The following is a 14263-nucleotide window of genomic DNA, read 5'->3' on the forward strand; positions in this document are numbered from 1 at the left end:
GTACCCTTGCCTGGAAAATCCCATGGACGGAGGAGCCTAGTAGGCTGCAGTCCATGGGGTTGCAAAGAGTCGGACATGACTGAGCGACTTCACTTTCACTTTTCACTTCTATGCACTGGAGAAGGAAATGGTAATCCACTCCAGTGTTCTTGCCTGGAGAATCCCAGGGATGGGGGAGCCTAGTGGGCTGCCGTCTATGGGGTCACACAGAGTCAGACACGACTGAAGTGACTTAGCAGCAGCAGCAGCATACTCCAGCAGTGGAGCCAGTGAACTGATTGTAGGCGGTTGTTCAGGGGTGTTCACTTAAAAACCAGATGTCCAGCATTGCACAGCTTCTTTTGTAAACAGGAATGTCCTGACCACATTTTGGTAGTGAAAAATACAATGAAGGTGTATCTCTCTGGATCTGCTGAAATTTGACATGTTTACAGCATAACACTGAAAACAGTCCTAAATTATCTTTTGGCTCTTCCTATATCTTTTTATTAAATTTAAACAAGTACTTTTGTCCCCGGGAAGATGATCCAAAGAAAATGATAGCATTAACTGTCTCTGGGAGGAGGAACTGAATAGCCAGGACCAGCATGAAAGGGAAACTTCTATTGTATGTCCTCTTGTATCTGTGGAATGTTAAGCCATGTGAATGTACTGCATGTTCATATTTAAAGTCTTAATTTAAAAAATGAGTTAACTATTTGCTTGCCTGAATTGTTAATAAGATGTATTTATTTTGATTTTCAGTCATTAAAACATTTCTCTGGTTCCTAAAGATTTATTTATCCAATAAGCATACATAGTAATAACATAATAGCAACAAGAAAATTACTGTCAGGAAGATATCAAAACAGTATAATGAAGCCAGATTAGGGAGGAAAGGGGGCCCAATAGGAAATTAAGATTCAATACCCCAACTTTTTCTTTTGAACAAAGGGAATTCCCTGGCTGTCCAGTGGTTAGGACTCCACACTTTGACTGACGGCTGCCCAGGTTCAATTCACGGTCGGGTAAGATCCTGCAAGCCATGCTGCTGCTGCTGCTAAGTCGCTTCAGTCGTGTCTGACTCTGTGCGACCCCACAGACGGCAGCTCACCAGGCTCCTCCGTCCCTGGGATTATCCAGGCAAGAACACTGGAGTGGGTTGCCATTTCCTTCTCCAATGCATGAAAGGGAAAAGGGAAAGTGACACGACTCTTAGCAACCCCATGGACTTCAGCCTACTAGACTCCTCCGTCCATGGGATTTTCCAGGCAAGAGTACTGGAGTGGGGTGCCAGTGCCTTCTCCATGGTCAAATAAAATAAAAAACTAAAAGATTAATACAATGAAATTTGTATGAACACTCTTAACTTCGATGTCATGAGTTAAATATGTTACAGATACCAGGTTTTCTTTTCACCACTGATCACACGCTCCAGTGCTGGTCTTCCACACTCCAGTGCTATCTGGAACCTTTTTGATCTTGTTAACAGCTTCATCAGACTGTCCTGTCAGGACTTTGCCCTGTGATACTGGATAGCATATTCTATCACAGAGTTGCTGGTCTTGTTTTTTCAAAGATACTGCAGACCTGAGGGTACTACCTAATTTTACAACTTGAATCTAGGCTCATTTATGTCTAAGAGAATCGTGGGAACGTGCACTAATTAATCATTAACTTTTGTCAGGTGTGTTGTAAGGGGGTGCTGTGGAACTGGCATAAGGCAAGGAAAGAATTGGCACTCTTTGAAAGAGTTAAATCCTTTCATGATAGACCAGAGACCTCATAGTAAAATGTTTCCATGGGTACTAGGAACAAATTAATCAAACCCTGGGAAGGGGTTGTGGGAACCTTTTTTTTATAGCCAGTTAGTTAAAAGCACAGATAACCACTGGGATCTCTGATTTCTGTCTGCGGTAGAGGGTGTCATGATGGGACTGAACCTTAACCAGTGGGATCGGATGCTATCTCCTGGTAGATAGTGTCAGAACTGAATTAAGTAGTAGGACACCCAGTTGGTAACTGAGAATTGATTGATGGGGGGGAGAGGGGGAAGAAAACCTACACACTGTAATTGGTATCAAAGTTGTAGTAAACAAACAAATAGGTGCAGGATTCAGGTGCCAAACCTAAAGAGGAAACAAGAACACTTCAATGAGATTACTGTTAGAATGTCTGCATCTAAGTTAAAAACTAAATTATGAGGCTGGTAAAACAACTTTAAAGTAAAAGAAAGTGGTTCAAATTTCCTGGTTTCATCTCCTTCTGTATTTAAGAAGTAAAGAGTACAATGGGGTTTATATGTGTCCTTTTGAATTATGATTTTCTCAGAGAATATGCCCAGTAGTGGGATTGCTATGTCATACAATAATTCTGTTTTTAGTTTTTTAAGGAACCTCCATGCTGTTCTCCACAGTCAGTTCAGTTCAGTCACTCAGTCGTGTCCGACTCTTTGCGGCCCCATGAACTGCAGCACACCAAGCTTCCCTGTCCATCACCAACTCCGGTAGCTGTATCAATTTACATTCCCAACAGTACAACACTGTTCCTTTTTCTCCATACCCTCTCCAGTATTTTTTATTTATAGATTTTTTTTGATGATGGCCATTCTGACCAGTGTAAAGTGATACCTCATTGTAGTTTTGATTTACATTTCTCTAATGATTAGTGATGTTGAGCATCTTTTCATGTGGCTCTTGGCCATCTATGTGTCTTCTTTGGACAGATGTCTATTTAGGTCTTCCATCCATTTTTTGATTGGTTTGTTTTCTTTGATTTTGAGCTCCATCAGTTCATTTCAGTCACTCAGTTGTGTCCAACACTCTGCGACCCCATGAACTGCAGCACACCAGGCCTCACTGTCCATCTCCAACTCCCAGAGTCTACCCAAACCCATGTCCATTGAGTCAGTGATGCCATCCAACCATCTCATCCTCTGTCATCCCCTTCTCCTCCTGCCTTCAATCTTTCCCACCATCAGGGTCTTTTCAAATGAGTCAGCTCTAAGCATCAGGTGGCCAAAGTATTGGAGTTTCAGCTTCAACATCAGTCCTACCAGTGAACACCCAGTACTGATCTTTAGGATGGACTAGTTGGATCTCCTTGCAGTCCAAGGGACTCTCAAGAGTCTTCTCCAACACCACAGTTCAAAAGCATCAATTCTTCTGTGCTCAGCTTTCTTTATAGTCCAACACTCACATCCATACATGACCACTGGAAAAACCATAGCCTTGACTAGATGGACCTTGTGGACAAAATAATGTCTCTGCTTTTCAATATGCTGTCTAGGTTGGTCATAACTTTCCTTCCAAGGAGTAAGTGTCATCTAATTTCATGGCTGCAGTCACGGTCTGCAGTGATTTTGGAGCCCAGAAAAATAAAGTCAGCCACTGTTTCCACTGTTTCCCCATCTATTTGCCGTGAAGTGATGGGACTGCATGCCATGATCTTAGTTTTCTGAATGTTGAGCTTTAAGCCAACTTTTTCACTCTCCTCTTTGACTTTCATCAAGAGGCTCTTTAGTTCTTCACTTTCTGCCGTAAGGGTGGTGTCATCTGAGGTTATTGATATTTCTCCTGGCAATCTTGATTCCAGCTTGTACTTCCTCCAGCCCAGTGTTTCTCATGATGTACTCTGCGTATAAGTTAAATAAGCAGGGTGACAATATACAGCCTTGATTTACTCCTTTTCCTGGACTACGTACTCTGGTTCCTTTGGGAACCGGTGTGTTGTTCCATGTCCAGTTCTAACTATTGCTTCCTGTCCTGCATACAGGTTTCTCAAGAGGCAGGTCAGCTCAGTTGTTTGTATATTCTGGAGAATCCTTTGTCCATTGCTTCATTTGCAAATATTTTCTCCCATTCTGAAGGTTGTCTTTTTGGAGGGAAGTCCAAGAGGGAGGCAACATATGTAGACATATCACTGATCCACTTCATTGTACTGTAGAAACGAACACAATATTGTAAAGCAATTATATTCTAATTTTTTTTAAGAAGTAGAGGGTATACTGGAGAACAAATAGTTTGCTACTTGCTTTGCCCAACAAGACCTCCAAATAGCAGAAGTTACTTCAGAGAAGGAACTGTTTCTATTTGACAAAGAGAAAGGATAATTAACAGGGACCATCTGGAGAGAATCATGTATCTTGGTGGGCGTTTCTGGGAGTTTTTTTTATCTTGTTCTTTTTTTTTAAGTACTTATTTACCTGTGTCGGGTCTTAGTTGCAGCATGCAGGATGTGGTTCCCTGGCCAGGGACCAAACCCAGGCCTCCTGCATTGGGTGTGTGGAGTGGGAGAGCAGAATCTTGGCCACTGTACCCTCAGGGAAGTCCATGGGGAATCTTTAATGAGGGTTCCTCTAGACGCCAGACAAGCTGCTCACTACACTGCACCCGTTCCCAAAACCACACACATGAGGGAATTATCCTCATTCAGGAGCTGAGACACTTAGTATCAGGGCTTCTCTCTCTTCTGATAAACCTGGATCCCAAAGAAGGCTCCCAGGTAGACCATTTTTTTCTTAAAAAACGTTCTTCATATTTGATCTGAAAATTTTCCCTTTTTAAATGCAACCCATCAAAATATGTTTTCTCTCCATTTTCTAGATTATTTCTATTTAAGCCTAAAATTGAATTTGTTTTAATAGTGGTATGTGAAGAATTCTGACAAATACATCCATTCATCACTTTCTTTAAAGCTTTTTCGTTTGTTTTCACAATATTTACTCCACACTTAACATTGCTCTGTTTTATGTTCTTAATCCCATGATTTTCAACTGTCTGTTTAACCTAAACCTCAGACTTGGGAACCATCTTTTCATATACTTGTACTTAATTGTTCATCCTGCCTAAATGTTTTGCATTTGACTGAACATGCCCAGTTCTTTTGACAATTTCTCATAGGTCTAATTTAGCCAAACTTTAATCAGTTCTGTTCTCTGAACACTCTCCAAGTTGTTTTGTTTTGTTTTGTTCCTACAGCCTGGCATGTAAAATTGAATATAGCTTGATCCAGCTGAAGCCTGGCCAGTGCCAAATCAAACAAAAATAATTGCTTTTATCTTTTTTTCTCATATATGTCTTAATATAGTCCTATTAAGTATTTCTCTCTCATTTCAGTACAGAGTCTCATTCACTTGACACCCATCTTAATCATCAGATCTCACTTGACTTTGTTTCATCTGTAGCTGTCTTGGCTGGTATTTCTATGTTTGTTGCAACTTGGTAAAAGTTAGCATTAAAAGTTAAATGTTAAATCCACAGAAGGATTCCTTGTATTTTTATTTCCAAGATTGTTCCATGAACATTTGGTATAAATGTGAATTACTTATCATTCACTACACTAAGGCTTGTATAATTCTGAATCTTTCTGTTACACAAACTGGAAAGGATTCAGATGGCTAGGTACCAGGAAAGGTTACTGAAAACTGCAGAAAGAACAAGCTGCTTTTGCTTTCTCCTGTCAGAGTTCATCTGTAAGCATTATAAACCAGTTTCAGCCAACTTAAGCAAAGGGGAAAGATACCAGTATTTTGAGTAGGCTGGAGAATCATGCTTAGAAACTAGCAAACATCATGAGTGCTCCAAAAAGCAAGACTCTCAGCCACGCTCTGAAGAAGAGCATTAGCATCCCCTTGAGATTGCTGTTTGGTTCTTCCCTAGTCCTTCAGCATTCTAAACCCTGTAGTTGCAGGAAAAATGGGGTGCGAGAGGGTAGTCACACCCCAGGTCTCAGGTGAATTGCTGGGATGGGCCACCAAGTGAGGATTCTTGGCTTTACTCAAGGAAGAATTCAAAAGACAGCCACAGTAAAGTGAAAGCAGTTTTATTTAGAGAGTACATATGCCATAGACAAAGTGCAGTCCATCTCAGAAGACAGAGTTACCCCAAAATATGGGGTGGTTGGTTAATCTCATAGGCTAAGACGTAAGAGTATATTCCACCTATTTGGGGGAGGAGATGGGGATTTCCAGGAACTGGCTCACCACCCACTTTTTTGACAGTCAGCCTCAGAACAGTCCTATGGCCGGTGAGTGTGTCTTTAGCCTGCTAAATGTATTATAGTGAGTCTCAAGGTCTACTGAAGTCAGCTTTTCTACCATCTTGGGCCTAATTGGTTCTAACTACCTTATGTCTTATCCTTAATGGATATATCATTTAAAGATTATGTCCTACTCCCTGTTTTATTGGGCCCTGATCTTAGACACTGTGAGGATCCTAAAAGCAACAAGACTCACCCAGTGCCCTTTAGGACATTACAGACTAGAGAGGAGAGAAAGATACACAAATAGTGAAGTATAAAACCAAGTGTTTAACTTGATTTATGAAAAGTATAATGTGCTAAAATTGAAGTCTTGGAAGGTCCTGGACACAGCTTTCACACCCTCTACCCGCAGAATCAAGGCACGTCATCCTTCCAGAATATCAGTATGTTCACCACAGGAAACTCCACTGAGCCTTAGTTTCCAGAGTTTTTACTACATTTTCATTATTTAGGAACTAACATTGGTCATATGACTGAACTCTATCTCCAGCCTTCCTTCCTTTTCTGAAGGTCTAGGTGACTCAAAGCTCAACCCTCTTAACACTTGGTTGGTCTTTCTGGTAACTAAGCCCCATCCTGAGCCATGTCATTAGATAAAATCAGTGTGATCCAAGACGCTTATGAATAACACAGATACTCTTATCATTCAGAAAATTCCCCTAGAGGCCAGGTGACAGGAACTCAGAACAAAGACCAGAGAAATTCTTTATTATTACAACAGAGTAGAATGAGAAAACAGATATTTTTTTGTAATAGTGAGTTAGCCAGTGGCAAGTTAAATAGCATGATTGCAGGGTTTTACTTAACCCCTAAGAAGTTGTATAATGGTCAAGTTACTTTCCCCTTAACTTCATATGATCTCTGTAGCCCTTATGCTAGTAATTACATCCCTCACTTCTGTCTACAGAGATGAGAGAACTGAATGTGCCTTCATTTAGCTGATCATCACTTTTCACAGTGAAGTAGAGATGTGTGATATTCCTCATGCTAGTACTATTATTTTTAACATATTAGGACACCGCTTCATTCATCCTTTAACTCTTGCCATTCTTCAAAAAAAATTTTTTTTTAATCTTTGGGTGATGATATACATTTGTTATTTGTTGAAGACATAATCTAAGACTCACTTTCTTCACATTTTTTCATCCTTCCTTTTTTCTTTTTCCCCTTTCCATGGACCTGTTTATCCAACTTTAGTACCAGCAATCAGTCTAGTGTTATAATTCTCTTTGGAAGTTAAGATTGATCTGTGCCAGTTATGATGCTTTCAGCTACAAGTGATCTGGTTAAACGCCAATTGGTCTAAACCATAAGAAATTTTATTGGCTAACATGAGTTTCCTGGAGCTGGGAGTTTGGCTAGCATCTATAAATCTCATGGCCTGTAAGGACAAGAGGTAGGTATTTGAACAAAGGAGCAGTTAGGAAGGAGAAGGAACAAAATGGACATTGGGTGGGCAGCCAATATTATTTGTTATACCTGAAATATTGAACTGACAGACTGATAGATAATAACAAAAACAGCATTTATATTGTATAGTATTTAAATTTATGTAGTACTTAAAAGGTGGATACTTTTATTGTTCTTCCTGGCAGGTTAAGACTCAGTGTTTTCACTGTGATAGCTGGGATTCAATCCCTGTTTGGGGAACTAAGAGCCTGCAAGCTGCAAGGCATGGCCAAAAACAAAACAACATAATTCACCATTTTTTTCACTTCCCACCCCCTACCTCTGGCAACCGCCAGTCTGTTCTCTGTGTCTATACACTTGGCTTCGTATACAACTCCACATTTAAGAGAGATCATACAGTATTTGTCTTTCTCTGACTTTTTCACTTAGCATGATACCCTTGAGCTTGTAAATGGTAAGATTTCATTCTTTTATGGCTGAATAATATTCCATTGTGTATGTGTGTATATGTATATATCACAGTTCTTAATCCATTCATCCATCAGTGGACACTTGGGTTGTTTCCACATCTCGGTTGCTGTAACAAAAGGCTGTCTTGATTGGGGTGCGTTCATCTTTTTCAATTAATGAATAAATAAATGGCAACCCACTCCAGTGTTCTTGCCTGGAGAATCCCAGGGACAGGGGCACCTGGTGGGCTGCCGTCTCTGGGGTCGCACAGAGTCGGACATGACTGAAGCGACTTAGCAGCAGCAGCAGCAGAATTGTTAGAGGAAACACAATGATTAAAACTGCCCACCCTGTCCAGGCACCATAGTAACAATTTGTGTGAGTTATTTTACAACAGGAGGGCCTGGTAAGGAACACGGCACTAACAAGCCACCACCGACTGGAAGAAATTTGAGAAAGGTCAAAAGGAAATGCCATGTGGCCATGTGTCCTGAGTCCTACCACCTCCACAAATCCTTCTTGTTGGCACCCATCTTGGCTGAGCAGTGCATGCCCACCCCTTCACCACAGAACCCGAGATTGCAAGCCACCTGACAGAGCAGTCTCCCTGGGTTCCCTTACCCTCCTGCCCTCTGCCCAGGCGCCCCTTCCCAATAAAGCATCATGCTTTGTCAGCATGTGTGTCTCCTCAGACAGTTCATTTCTGAGTGTTAGACAAGTGCCCACTCGGGCCCTGGAAAGGGTCCCCCTGACTGCAACAGAATTTCTGGATCATATGGTAGTTTTATTCTCAATTTTTTAAGGAATCTAAGTACTGTTTCCCATAGTGATTGCACCAATTGACATTTCCACCAACAATGCAGAAGGGTTCCCTTGCTCTGCATCCTTTTCAACACTTACTTCTAGTCTTTTTGATAACAGCCACTCTAACAGATATGAGGCGATATCTCACTGTGATTTTGATTTGCATTTTCCTGAAGATTAATGACATAGAGCATCTTTTCATGTACCTGCTAACCAGTTATCTGTATGTCTTTGGGGAAAAGCTTGTGCTATCTTCTGTGCTGTGCTGTGCTTAGTCACTCAGTCATGTCCAACTCTTGTGACCCCATGAACTGTAGCCCACCAGGCTCCTCTGTCCACGGGGGAATTCTCCAGACAAGAATACTGGAGTGAGTTGTCATGCCCTCCTCCAGGGGATCTTCCCAACCCAGGGATCGAACACAGGTCTCTGCATTGCAGGCAGACCCTTTACCATCTGAGCCACCAGGGAAGCCCAGGAATATTGGAGTGGGTAGCCTATCCCTTCTCCATGGGATCTTCCTGACCCAAGAATTGAACTGGGGTCTCCGGCATTGCAGACGAATTCTTTACCAGCTGAGCTTCCAGGGAAACCTATTCAGGGAAAACTGTTCTATGCAGTTTTTAATCCGATTATTTGTTTTCTGATATTGAATTATATGAGTTCATTATATTTTTAGATATTAACCACTTATCAGGTATATGATTCACAAATATTTTCTCCCGTTTGAGTAGATTGCCTTTTCATTTTATTGATGGTTTCCTTTGCTGTGCAGAAGTTTTTAAATTTGATATAGCCCCACTTGTTTATTTTTGCTTTTGTTGCTTTTGATGTCTATTATTCTTATTCTACAGATGATGAAATTAAGAGAGCTTAAGTGACTTGCAATGATATTGCAGAAAGATGAATTACCTACTACATGTGTGTGCTTAGTCACGCAATCATGTCCAACTCTTTGTGACTCCATGGACTATATACCATGCCAGGCTCCCCTGTCCATGGGGATTCTCCAAGCAAAAATACTGGAGTGGGTTGCCATGCTCTCCTCCAGGAGATCTTCCCAACCCAGGGATCGAACCCAGGTCTCCCACATTGCAGGCAGGTTCTTTACCATCTGAGCCACCAGAGAAGCCCATCACAGTAATTTTATCAACACAGTCCAATTATTTGGTGGTGATGAGATATGAAACTCAGAGTAAATTGTTGTTTGATTTTGTGTCTTGCATATTAGATCCTCTCAAAAGTAGTAAGTTTTATTTTAAAGAATAATTCAAGTAATTTATTAAGGATATATAATATGACAATAGCCAAAAGGTGGAAACAACCTAAGTTTTTATTGATAAATGAACAAAATGTGGTATATCCATAGAGGTGAATATTTTAACCTTAAAAAGTTCTGATACATACTACAACATGAGTAAAGCTTGGAAACTTTATGCTAACTGAAGTAAGGCAGACACAGAAGGCAAATATTGTATGACTGCACTTATTTAAGGTGCCTGGATTAGTCAGATTCATAGAGATGAAAAGTAGAATGGTGTTTACCAAGCGGCTGGGGGATGGGGTTGTTGTTGTTTACTTGGTAAGTCGTGTCCAACTCTTTGCCATCTATGGACTGTAGCCCTCCAGGCTCTTCTATCCATGGGATTTTCCCAGCAAGAATACTGGAATGGATTGCCATTTCCTTAACCAGGGGATCTTTCTGACTCAGGGGTCGAGCCTGTGAACCCACATCTCCTGCATTGGCGGGTGGATTCTTTATCATTGAGCCATTAGGGAAGCCCAGGGAATGAGGTAATGGGTGCTGCTAAGCTGCTAAGTCGCTTCAGTCGTGTCCGACTCTGCACGACCCCGTAGACGGCAGCCCACAAGGCTCCCCCATCCCTGGGATTCTCCAGGCAAGGACACTGGAGTGGGTTGCCCTTGCCTTCTCCAATGCAGGAAAGTGAAAAGTGAAAGTGAAGTCGCTGAGTCTTGTCCGACTCTTGGTGACCCCATGGACTGCGGCCCACCAGGCTCCTGCATCCATGGGATTTTCCAGGCAAGAGTACTGGAGTGGGGTGCCATTACCTTCTCCGGAGGTAATGGGTAGTTATTGTTTAATCGGTACAGAGTTTCAGTTTATGATGATAAAAAAGTGATGATGAAATCTTTTTTAAGTTCCCTGATTTAATATTCACAACAGCCCTGTGATGTAGACACTATTATTATCTTCATTCTATGCATAAAGAAATTAAGGCACAAACTGGGTTAAGTAGTTTGACCAAGATAATGCAATTGGTAAATGTCAGAGCTTAGGCAATTGACTTCAGAAGCTATGTTGTATTAGTTAATTTTATTACATTCCTTGAGGGAATTTCAGATGCTTTACGGGGCTGAAAATGGAGGAACTCCTGCCCTAACAACCAATAGTTTTCTATTTATTCAGTTTCATGTCCAGTACCTGAATAGGGAAGATGAATTCATAGAGTTGTTGATTATTTGATTTTTGCATTACAGAATCTTAATTTGGAAGAGACTTTTTGACTTTTCCAGACATTGGACTTTTCATGTACAATTAAATTTTCAAGATAATTTTGGAGACTAACACGGAGTTTTTTACTTTCATTTTTACTCAGGTAAGTACAATGAAAACATGAAGCTATCATTCATTACCACTATTAACAAAAAGGATATCTTAACACCAAAATAAATAGGAAGGTCATAAAGACACTGTGGGACTTCCTCGGTGGTTCAGATGGTAAAGCGTTTGTCTACAATGCGGGAGACCTGGGTTTGATCCCTGGGTCAGGAAGATTCCCTGGAGAAGGAAATGGCAACCCACTCCAGTACTCTTGCCTAGAAAATCCCATGGACGGAGGAGCCTGGTGCAGGCTACTGCCCATGAGGTCGCAAAGAATTGGACACGACTGAGCGACTTTACTAAAGACAGAAAAGGAATCCAATTCAGTTGGATGAATTTACCTTTATGAAAATGACGCTTGCTACTTGTTTCTTATTTCACTGAATGTACCTGTGGTTAGTGTAAACCTTGACATAGAGAAGCAACATTCTGAGAAAGAACAAATGAATATTTGGTCTCAGTCAACCACCTCCCACCAATATCCAATTGCTTGGATTCTATCACATTATACCAAGTGGCAGGGAGCCTCTGATGGCTCACTTGGAAGAATGTGCTTTTTCTAAAGTATGTTTTAATGACCGTCTTCATTGGGCTATTTGAAAATCTATAGGGGCCTGCAGATCTTACCTACCTTTAGTGCGAGGGTAGCACTTGCTGTAGCAGATTACTTTGGACATTTAACCTTTTATAGCTTATGCCATGAAATTTCTCTAAATACCTATTTTGAGTATAAAATACAAGGTGATTTTATGGATTTTAAATCTTGTTTGTCCTTGATTCCCATCTAGGTAGGCCACCAACTGTGATCTCTAACAGGAAAACGGATAGATCTGAAATTATTATTTATTTATGTTGCCCTCTATATAGACACATTAAGAAACAATTTGTCTCTCATTCTCTTAAAGAGACAAAAATATATGTTTGTTTGTTTTTTTTTAAAAACTGAGTGAGTGTGGCCGAGTAAACGTGGGGGTTGGGCTGGGGATCTCAGGGAGGGAGACGGTGCCTGTGGACCCTCCTTTTCTTGGCGGGGGGCCGGGCGTGCAGTCCTGATCTGCATAAGGTACAGATGAGGGATGGGCTCTGGCCCCCTCGGAGTCATGTCTTCAGTAACAGAGGCCACAAGTCTACTGGTTCTATCCTCAAGCGCTGGGACACAGAGGGAAAAAAAGATGGGGGTGGGGGCGGAGAAAAAAAAAGAAAAAGAGAAAGGAAAAAAGAAAAAGGAAGAAAAAAAGAAAAAAAAAATCACAGTAGCTGTTGAGATGTGTGCTAGCTTGATGAACTTGTGCTGAATATGGAAATACTCTTCCAGGCCAAGGAAATCTCAAAGAAAATGATCACCTTAACAAGGTAATTTTAAAGTTGCAGCACATTTGAATTTCCTCAGGTATCACCAGTCTAAAAGCCCAAAAGGAGAATAATATCAATAGCAATAATTCAGATTCCACTGACTCGTCCCCACTGGTTCACAAACAGACTTCATATTTGTTTCTAGGAAGTCCCAGGGTGTGTTTGAGAAGTGCCCTAACAATTCTGTGAAGCTTTCCTGTGGTCTCCATCAAAAGGCAGTGCGGCTTCTGCCCAGCCAGGGGCTTCGGCAAAACCTGCTCACCAGTCAGGTGAGCCTCAGTGGTGGATACACTATAGGCTTGCGCCGAAGTTCCCACTGCATATGGAAAACGTGCCATTTCTGTATAATTGCAGCTCTAGCTCTAGATAATCAACCTATGCGCTTATTTTTAAGTTGAGGCTTATTTTTATTTTAGAAAAACCTCTTTGATTAGAAATGACAGGAAATATATGAATATTATATTTCGAATTAAGCATTTGAATTCACCCACTCCTTCAGTGTATATTTATTGAGCACTAGTATGTGTTCTACATGCTAGGGATAAATGATAAACTAAGCTCCTGCCCTCATGGAAAGTTAACATTGAGTTCATGATGCCAGCTCATTTCTGCAAATATAACATCTTGATTTCCATCAAGTTTTCTGAGATTCTGATTTAAAGAGTTTCTACCTTCAGTAGCACAAATCATTTGAGTGGGAGAGGGGCCAGTTATGTGTTTTCTCTTTTATAACTGAAGGAGCTGTAAAAAGAGGAGGAGAGGTATGAGGGTAAAAATAAAAAATGTTGCAGTTTTGCTGGATTTCAGATTGGGTCTCTCTGTTTGATTGATGCCCTTTACACTCCATGCAGCTTCTTGCCTAGACCTTCCCCAGGACGGGACAACTTAAACACTATAGACTAATTTGGACTTTCCTGATAGCTCAGTTGGTAAAGAGTCCGCCAGCAATGCAGGAGGACCCAGTTTGATTCTTGGGTCAAGAAGATACCCTGGAGAAGGGAAAGGTTACCCACTCCTGTATTCTGGCCAAGAGAATTCCAGGGACTGTATAGTCCATGGGGTTGCAGAATCGCACGACTGAGCGACTTTCACTTCCATAATTTACTTTCTAATGCATTTTATGGCATTTGGAAGCCCTCCAGTGGCCATATACTATACTTGAAAAAAAATTTTTTTGCTATTCTGAAGTATTTAGGTGTGAAGTGTACTCATGTTTCCAGCTTCCCAGGTGACACAGTTGGTAAAGAATCTGCCTGCCATGCAGGAGACTCAAGAGATGTAGGCTTGATCCCTGGGTTGGGAAGATCCCCTGGAGTAGGAAATGGCAACCCACTTTAGTATTCTTGCCTGGGAAATTCCATGGATAGAGGAGCCTGGCGGGCTATAGTTCATGGGGTCACAAAGAGCCAGACAGGGCATGACTGAGCATGCATGCACTGTACTCATGCTTGCAACTTACTTTGAAATGTATCAAAAAATAAGATGGATTAATGTATGATAGAGAGATGTATAGATGGTTAGATGTGTGGTAAAACAAATACAACTGTTAATTTTAGGGTTCCAGTGACAGGTATAATTTGGTCACTGGATAGGTCATGGTATAG

At 41.2% G+C, this 14263-nt stretch overlaps 1 non-coding gene across 1 annotated transcript; it reads left to right on the forward strand.

Annotated features, from left to right (window-relative positions):
* Window positions 1-12320: 12320 nt before the first annotated feature.
* Window positions 12321-12466, forward strand: LOC133246961 (small nucleolar RNA SNORA57). The gene has a single exon (XR_009736207.1). It is a non-coding gene; the product is annotated as a small nucleolar RNA SNORA57 (small nucleolar RNA).
* The last annotated feature ends 1797 nt before the right edge of the window (window positions 12467-14263 follow it).

This window comes from Bos javanicus, chromosome 4 (genome assembly GCF_032452875.1).
Source record: "Bos javanicus breed banteng chromosome 4, ARS-OSU_banteng_1.0, whole genome shotgun sequence".
Classification (NCBI taxonomy): Eukaryota; Metazoa; Chordata; class Mammalia; order Artiodactyla; family Bovidae; genus Bos; species Bos javanicus.